Source organism: Aquila chrysaetos, chromosome 10, assembly GCF_900496995.4.
Source record: "Aquila chrysaetos chrysaetos chromosome 10, bAquChr1.4, whole genome shotgun sequence".
NCBI classification, from domain to species: Eukaryota; Metazoa; Chordata; class Aves; order Accipitriformes; family Accipitridae; genus Aquila; species Aquila chrysaetos.
This window is the reverse complement of record NC_044013.1, coordinates 875,456-883,046: the sequence shown is the minus strand read 5'-3', so window position 1 is coordinate 883,046 and position 7,591 is coordinate 875,456. Positions and strand designations below refer to the sequence as shown.

The following is a 7,591-nucleotide window of genomic DNA, read 5'->3' as shown; positions in this document are numbered from 1 at the left end:
AGCCTTGGGTTAATGATTAGCTTATTCTGTAACCATAAGCTGGATTTTTCTAACCCAATATTTAAAGTTGTGCTTTTTATATTTAAGTAGTAAGCATAGATGCATGCCATAAAAATCAGATTTCAGGTAAAGGCATATTAGGTCAATTTGTAAGGGGTTTTTTTTTTTTTTTTAGTGAAAAAGGTGCTAGCCTTTGGGGGATACACAGACCTTCACAACCTGCAAGGCTCCACGCAGCACCAGTGGGGACAGGGCTACAGCGGTGTTTTGGCCATTCGCTAGCTGAACTGTCACTCAACGTGGAGCATGGTGCTGGAAGCGATAACTTCGGATGCTGCTAATGAAAGAGGCAGCAAAAAAAGGAAGGTCAAATTCAACAGCTGCTTTTAAAGATCACTTTAACTGAAAAATCATACTTGGTAAATGCCACATCTGGGATCAAACAAATAACAGTAATTTTGGGCAACAGGCTATCGAAGGAGAACTGAGGTGGCCAACAGTAGCAACAACTTCAAGATGACAAAGACTGCTTCGTTTGGGTTCTGCAAAGGGTAGAATCCCCACCCCAGTATACTGCCTGGTGTAGCTGCCATGTCCCTGGAGAGACCCCTGCTCCGGGGGCAGCACCGCCTTCGGAAATGCAGTCCAGGCTTCTCGCTACTGCTGCTCCCTCTGCATCTCGTCTGCAGTTGCACTGGACAGAGCGCTTCAACCCTCTCCAGCTGTGTCCTTTTACTCCCAGGTGTCTTGTAGTTGCCTGCAGCCCGGTAGGCTCACTCCAGAATGAGCTGAACACACAATGACATAAATGGTGATAAAGTCCCGAACCTCTGCAGGGATCCCTGCAGAAGGCTAGGCGAGACGGGAGCCTTGCTGTGCTGGCAGTCACTGCTGACTCCTAGCACCGAGGGCTGTAAGTAGAGGGGGGACATCTCTCAGGCTGCCTCCAAAGTGGTGCAAGATGCGTGCGGGTGCGGACGGGCTGCCTGCCTGCCGCAGCGCAAGGGGATGGGAAGCCCGGCGGCTCCAGTCCCGGGCTCTCTGGATGACAGTGTGCTCACGCTCCGGGCTCATCTGCTAGCACAGGTCTTATTTTACCTAATCCAAGAACTGTCATTCAGTTGCTTCCTATGGCAGTGGTCATTGTGGATTTGAAGTGGATTTAGCAGTCTGTTTCCAAGGTCAGAAATGACACAAAGGTAGAAACTCTGACTTAATGAGGGAAAAAGAAAGTATCCTTTCAGAGTTCCTCATTCTCACAGCAACCTCACATTACTAGATAAAATTAAAAGCAGAGCTATTTCTTCCAACTGTGAATTCCCATTTCAAAAGTGTTGGGGTCCTCCACTGCAGAGGGAGTGAAATTTCCGATGGTTTGCCAGGCTCTCCTCCTGCCCTGGAGAGGCATGTCAGAAGCTGATGTACACTGGAAAGTGACCTGACCACTGGATTGATCAGCTTTTTTGCCAGGCTCAAAGACTCTTTTCCAAGCTGAAAATAAATTCTCATCTCGACTATCACTCTGGAACAGATTTGTGTCTTGGTCTGGCCCTATCCCAGAAGCTGCAGCAGTGCTGGTGATCACCTGGAGCAGTGACAGTGCCATCAGCAGGGCATGAAGGCAGAGAGCAGAGCAGGGCTTCAAATTTGTCCTCTCGCGATACTCTGATCTGAAAGATTTTGACACTTCAGGAAAAAAAAAAAGCACCTAGTGAATCCACTACTAGCCTGTCGGTATACAAATCCTATTTCTGCAAGATCTTCCTAGGACTGCCTTTGCACATCGGCCAGACCCAGACCCCCGCGCCAGCCCAGGGGTATTCGGCCGCTGGACTGGCCTCCTCCGCCGGCTGCAGCGGGTCGGGGCGGCACCCTCTGAAGTAGGGACAGCAGTACCGATAAACCAGACATATTTACAAGAATTCACTTGGGGTAGGCACATCATAAAATGAAAGAAAATAAGTATTAGCCTCCTGTCACTAACCACTGACAGAAAGAACATGAGAAGCACAATTCAAACACGAGTCAGTTAATGGGAATTATTATGCACCCCTTTCTCTGTGCTAGTCTGAAAAAAAACCTACCATCTGTGCTAAGTCAGCAGAGGACGCAACTGGGGAAACCAGGCTGAAACAATTACATGTTTCCAAGGGCTACTATGGGACAAGACAGAAAAAAATTTCCAAACCAGAACCAAAACTTAGAGCTTTAGTAATAACAAAGTTCCTTTTTTTTTTTTTTTTTTTTTTTTTTTTTTTTTTTAAGGTGAATAGATTACTTTTGCTGGAAAGAATTGTATGCGTAAGTGCTTGAGAAAGAACCTTTAAGAGACGCTGTCTGGGGAGGAGGCGGCGATGCCGCAGCCGGCTTCAGGAGCTGAGTGGAGGGTGGGGGCAGTCGGACACGATGCCGCAGGGGCCTGGATACCACCGGGGTATGTAATGAGCAGCAATGAAAGAGAGCATTTTGAAAAGTAACATCCAGCTTTTGAGCTGTGGGTGCACCAGTGGCATGAATCGGTGCCTTCTACATTACTTGAAAGTTGGTTGCACGAGAGCATCATCCCCAGTCCTGCGTGGGAGCCGCGGCGCTGGAGCTGCGGAGGGAGCGGTGCCGGCACTTAGCTCCTCCATCACCTACACACTGCGGATGATCAGCTGAGCAGGAAGGATTCCCAGTTTGGAACGATCACTAATTAGAAGAAAAGAAAGGGTATAATGAAAAAATATATACCTTAGAGAACTCAAAGCACTTGAGCTAAGGCTGCGTGCCAACAAAGGGGAGCATTGAACTGGCTGGTCCTCATTAGAGATTTATTATTAATGACCACATTAGGTCAGAACTACCTAAAAGATGAAAATTTGAGTAAATTGGTGTACAGAGTTAATACCAAACTGCAGCCAAATAGTCCTGTCACTGTATGGCGACATACCAACAGACAGCATGTGAAAGAGCAAAGCTATATTCTGAGATTTGTGTTTCTGTATTTTTGCTCTCCCACTCTGACAAGTATAGTAAAAAGTTACAGGCTTTGGATGCTAACGTCATGCTCATAAGTACGTCATGTAAGTAGTTTTAAATATTATTTATGCTGGGATTTTATCCAATCCTGCAGAAAATAACGAAATTCATAGCAGGGTTACAGAAAAGCAAATCTTTCATTCCTAAGGACAAGAAACCACTCAACTTTACATTTTCTATTCAACATTCAGTAGTGGCAGAAAGATTTAACGTCTCGGTTCCCGTGTTTCTGCAGCAACTGAAGCGACGCACACAAGAAGCTGGGGAGCAAGCCACGATGGGCACACCAAAGGCAATCCAAAGGATCCCAGAGGGTCAGCAATAAAGCTTATCCCCTGTGCCACTAACTGCTGACCTGGGCATTAACCAAGTCTTTGTATAACCACCCCAAAAAGCAAAGCAGAACGGTAGCCCTGGCAAAGCCTGGTCACACACAGCTCAGGCAGCCAGAGGGCAGAGGACAGAACCAAAACACCGGCACCTGCTCACAGGTGAGGGCTGGGGCCAGTTGCTGGTGGTTTAGGCAGTTACAGTTTCTCCCAGCATGAGTATAAAAACTACTTTGCTAGAGTTTTTTATTCCAGAAGATATACTTTCTGTGACTGAATCTGCAGTTATGATGTTAATGGAAATTTACCTTAAACTTTTTAAAACAATTAATTACTTTTCTGTTATACCTCAATACATTTATCCTTTCTTTTGCTATTTGACATGTAACTCAGGTATTTCATGTTTAATATTACTGAGCTGTCACAGTTTAAACATATGGGTAACAACAAACTGAGGATTGATGGACCACAGTCTTGAGTTTACCTCTTGTTGCCAGAATAAATTTTAAACCTCTCCTGCTGCAAAGCACTTTGCTATTTGCAAACAGACTAAAATGCCAACCGCCAGCACCATCCCTCTCGGGGTGCCCATCTCTCCATCTTAAATGAAAGAGATCAGCAGGGGAACACCTCTCTCGGGGCGCAGGGTTGGTTATGGTGCTGTCACAGCTGCAATGAGAAAACATAGTAAGTGCATTTCCGTATTAATCACATCTCATTTTCATGTCTAAGGTTAAGTCCAAGTTGCCCCAAGAGAGGTGAAGCAGGCACTGAGCATGACAAGATCCCCACCAGCATCCTTGTGCCTGCACCAAAGACCTGCCCTGCCTTGTGCTTCCTTCGCTACTGACCCCACTGCCCTGGTGCAAGAGTCATATTAACAGCAGGCTGCTCCATAACAGTAAAAAATTCAGGGTTTGCAGAATGCACACGTTTCCTGTTACTTTATTTATATTGATATTTTTCTGATTTTTCCAATGCTTTTTCAACTTTCTCCATATAAAACAAAATATGTCATTCCATTCAACTTATCATAAGGGTATTGAAAAATCCTGCTGAAGAAAAGCTCTCCAAGCCTTCACATTAGTGTTTAGTGTTGTGGTACAGCCTATACAAAGCAGCATGTCAGGAGTGAGAAGCCAGCTGTGGAGGGATGCTCCTTTCATGGGTCAGCAGATGTCACACTCCTAATTCCAAAATATTTGTAATGCACTGCTGCTTAATTAATAGCCTTCAGATGACTGAAGCAAAGTAATGAATATGGTGACTTCCCCTGACTTTTCATCCAACACAGTACATTTCTTGTCCGTGCGTGAAGTCAAGCTTCTGAACACTGCATTTTCAACCAGGTTGTCTTTTCACTGTTCCAGGCTGCTTTGCCTCATCCATGGCAGACCATACCCCTATAGCAGAGCAACAGCACCTGCAGAATACTCTGCAGAAGGAGTCCCCAGTCATGAGGGCACCATTACTTATCCATTTCTAAAATGTAAGGTACATGAAGAAAAAATATGAAAGATCAAATTACAGAAAGACACAAAAATAAATAAAAAACGTACACCTGGTCAGCAAGCCCATTAACACAGATTTACAGGTTGCCTGTTAAATGAATAAAGCAGAAACCTGCTTTAAAATAAGATGCAAGTCCAACACAAGGAATCCAGTTGAAGTACTTCATGCTAAGAAATACTGCTTGAGAAAATTATGTTCAATTATATCAGTACATTACACATTATACAACAGGTTGAATTATTGTAATGATATGCAGCAGCTTTTATAAGAAAGCTGATTTCTCTGATATAGCTAAGAGGAAGCATTTAAGTCTGTTTATTTTGATCTTTGTCTTATGTGAAGCAATACTGAGTGTTAGATAGAGCAGTCTGAAAACCATTTATAAGTAGTACACAAGCTTGTTCTTCCTTGCACAGGTGGTAGGTCTTGAAAAGCTACTTTCATAAATATAACAAAAGTCACACAACACTCCTTGGAACCTCATATTTTACAGTAAGCAGAGGAACTGTTAATGAGAACAGGATAATTATAACTAAACATTAATTCCTCTCTATTTATTTTGGTACCAAGGTCAATTCCGATGTTTTTTCTTCCCTTGCCCAGTTGTACCAAATACTATGCCCAAAGGTACTGCAGTCAGGAGAAAACAAAGGCTATATTAACTTCTGATGGCAACTGGAAAATTTATTTCTGGCTTCTTTGAGGATACTACTGAAATCACTCCGGGAAATAACAAAAATCAAAACAAAGGAGAAAACATCTGCCCACCAAACTCTGGCTCCACTCACAAGATGGAGAGGAAGACGAAAGATGTGCAACTGGTCTTAGGCGAAGGCAGGGACGAGGACTGGGACAGACATTTGGGGCTCACAACGCTCATCCTCAAAACCAAACAAAACCTGAATTCAAAGTGATTTTGTGGAATCAAGCCATCTAAAATGTCTCATGACACTTCTCCAAGTGAAACAAAACAAGCAGGGAGAAGCACCGCGCTGACGGTCCAACACGCGGAGCAGGATCTCCCATCAGACGTCCCCGTGAGTCCCTCCCAGCTGCACTCACCGCTTTGTCCTCGTCACGCCAACGCCGCAGACCCGAGCGGTGCTGGCCGGGGCTGCAGGTCCCGCACCTCCCGCGGGGACGGAGCCTGCCCTGGCCCCGGGCTCCCACGGGAACAGTGCCGGTGGCCACAGGACAGAGGGCTCTGCCCGTCCCCGCACCCAGCTCCTCGGGCAGGATTTACGACAGAACAAGCCGCATGCCATCTTCGCGACCCAAACGTTGAATTAAGGTTTGGGGTAAGACCTGCAGGCATGGAGCAGATAAAGTGTAATAAAATACTCCATCATGGTAGACAACACTGGCTTGTTGAAAGAACCATATATCTGCATTATTGAAGTTACGCTGACTGAAGTCTTGCCTTGAGTACAAAGGATTTCGATTAGAAAACCCAGAAAAAAGCCTGCCGTCCCCCCAGCCCTGCTGACTGGGGCACTGCTGCGTGCTCCGGGCTGGGCAGGCAGCTCCCGCTCTCCACAGGATTTATTTCCAACAGATTGGGACACTCATCCAGGCAGTTGCCAAGAACAGACATCATCCACGGCGCAAAAACTTCAGCACATCGTTTTCCCAAATGGCCTGAAGATCATGTTTCACAGGGTATTATCATATTGAAACAGCAAACTTCACCACATGCAGGAAAGCAAAACTAGGAAGAATATCACTAACACCCTACTTCTACATTTTAGTCCTTAAAAACTGCTGAAACAGGTTTCCCATTTGATTGAAGCAGCTCTCTGCATCACACTGATATTTTAAATGGGATAAAACTGCTGAACTCCCATAGAAAGAGCCCCTCTCTCATCTTCCCATTACAGCTACTCCACACCAGAGCCAGAGGACTCGGCATCAGACAGGAACGTGCCAGCATCCAATCTCCCGATTTCGGTTCAGGCCCAGCGAGGTTCCCTGGTCAGCAGTCCCCTGGGATCGGCGGTCCAGGCTGCAGCTCCAGCTTCAAACGGGCCAAATTCTTTACTTAAGAACGAACCCAGTGACCAGCTCAGCTGCTTTTTTAAGAAAACTATAAACAGAGGAAAAAAAATCTGTCCAGATAGTCAGATAAAAAAGGGCAGGGGGGTGGAAATCGCTCTCATTATGCCTTTTCAATTTTCAGGACAATGATCCACCAGCTCACTCTCCTCAAACATACATCTTGGCCAGGACCCTTTGCTGTATACGAGCTATAGGGGAGATGGGGACTGACACGCGGGTCTGACCTGGCAGGCACCGAGCACGGCTGCCCCCACAGCAGCAGCTGGACCCCGAACCCCCCGGCACCGGCTCTGCCAGAGCAGCACCCAAGGCGTCCCATGAACTCAAGTGGGTTTACACGCATTAAGGTCTAGAGGACCACGTCTGTACTCACTAAATCCCAAAAGGGCTGTGAGCTGATGTGTTTTCACGCCGTTTCGGTGCAGATTTGCCGCCCTCTCGCAGGCTGCGGGACTCAGCGAACGGACACGGCCTCGGACGGAGGCAGCCAGGCAGCCTGGTTTCCAAACACATCAGGCAGCACGGAGCTCCGAAGCAGCACAAGGCTTCAGCACAGCCTGCTGATAGTTTTTAAAGGCACCATCCTTCGGTCCTTCCCAGCACCTCTGTTCTCCCTGCCCAGATGACGTGCAAGTTTTCCAAGCGAACTCCCTGCAGCAGCACTCCTCTCGCCT

At 46.4% G+C, this 7,591-nt stretch overlaps 1 long non-coding RNA gene across 1 annotated transcript; it reads right to left on the bottom strand.

Annotated features, from left to right (window-relative positions):
• Positions 1-5,520: 5,520 nt before the first annotated feature.
• Positions 5,521-7,369, bottom strand: LOC115347327. The gene is made up of 2 exons (XR_003925454.2): positions 7,291-7,369; positions 5,521-6,945 (listed from the first exon to the last, which is right to left on the bottom strand). It is a non-coding gene; the product is annotated as an uncharacterized LOC115347327 (long non-coding RNA).
• Between the last annotated feature and the right edge of the window lie 222 nt (positions 7,370-7,591).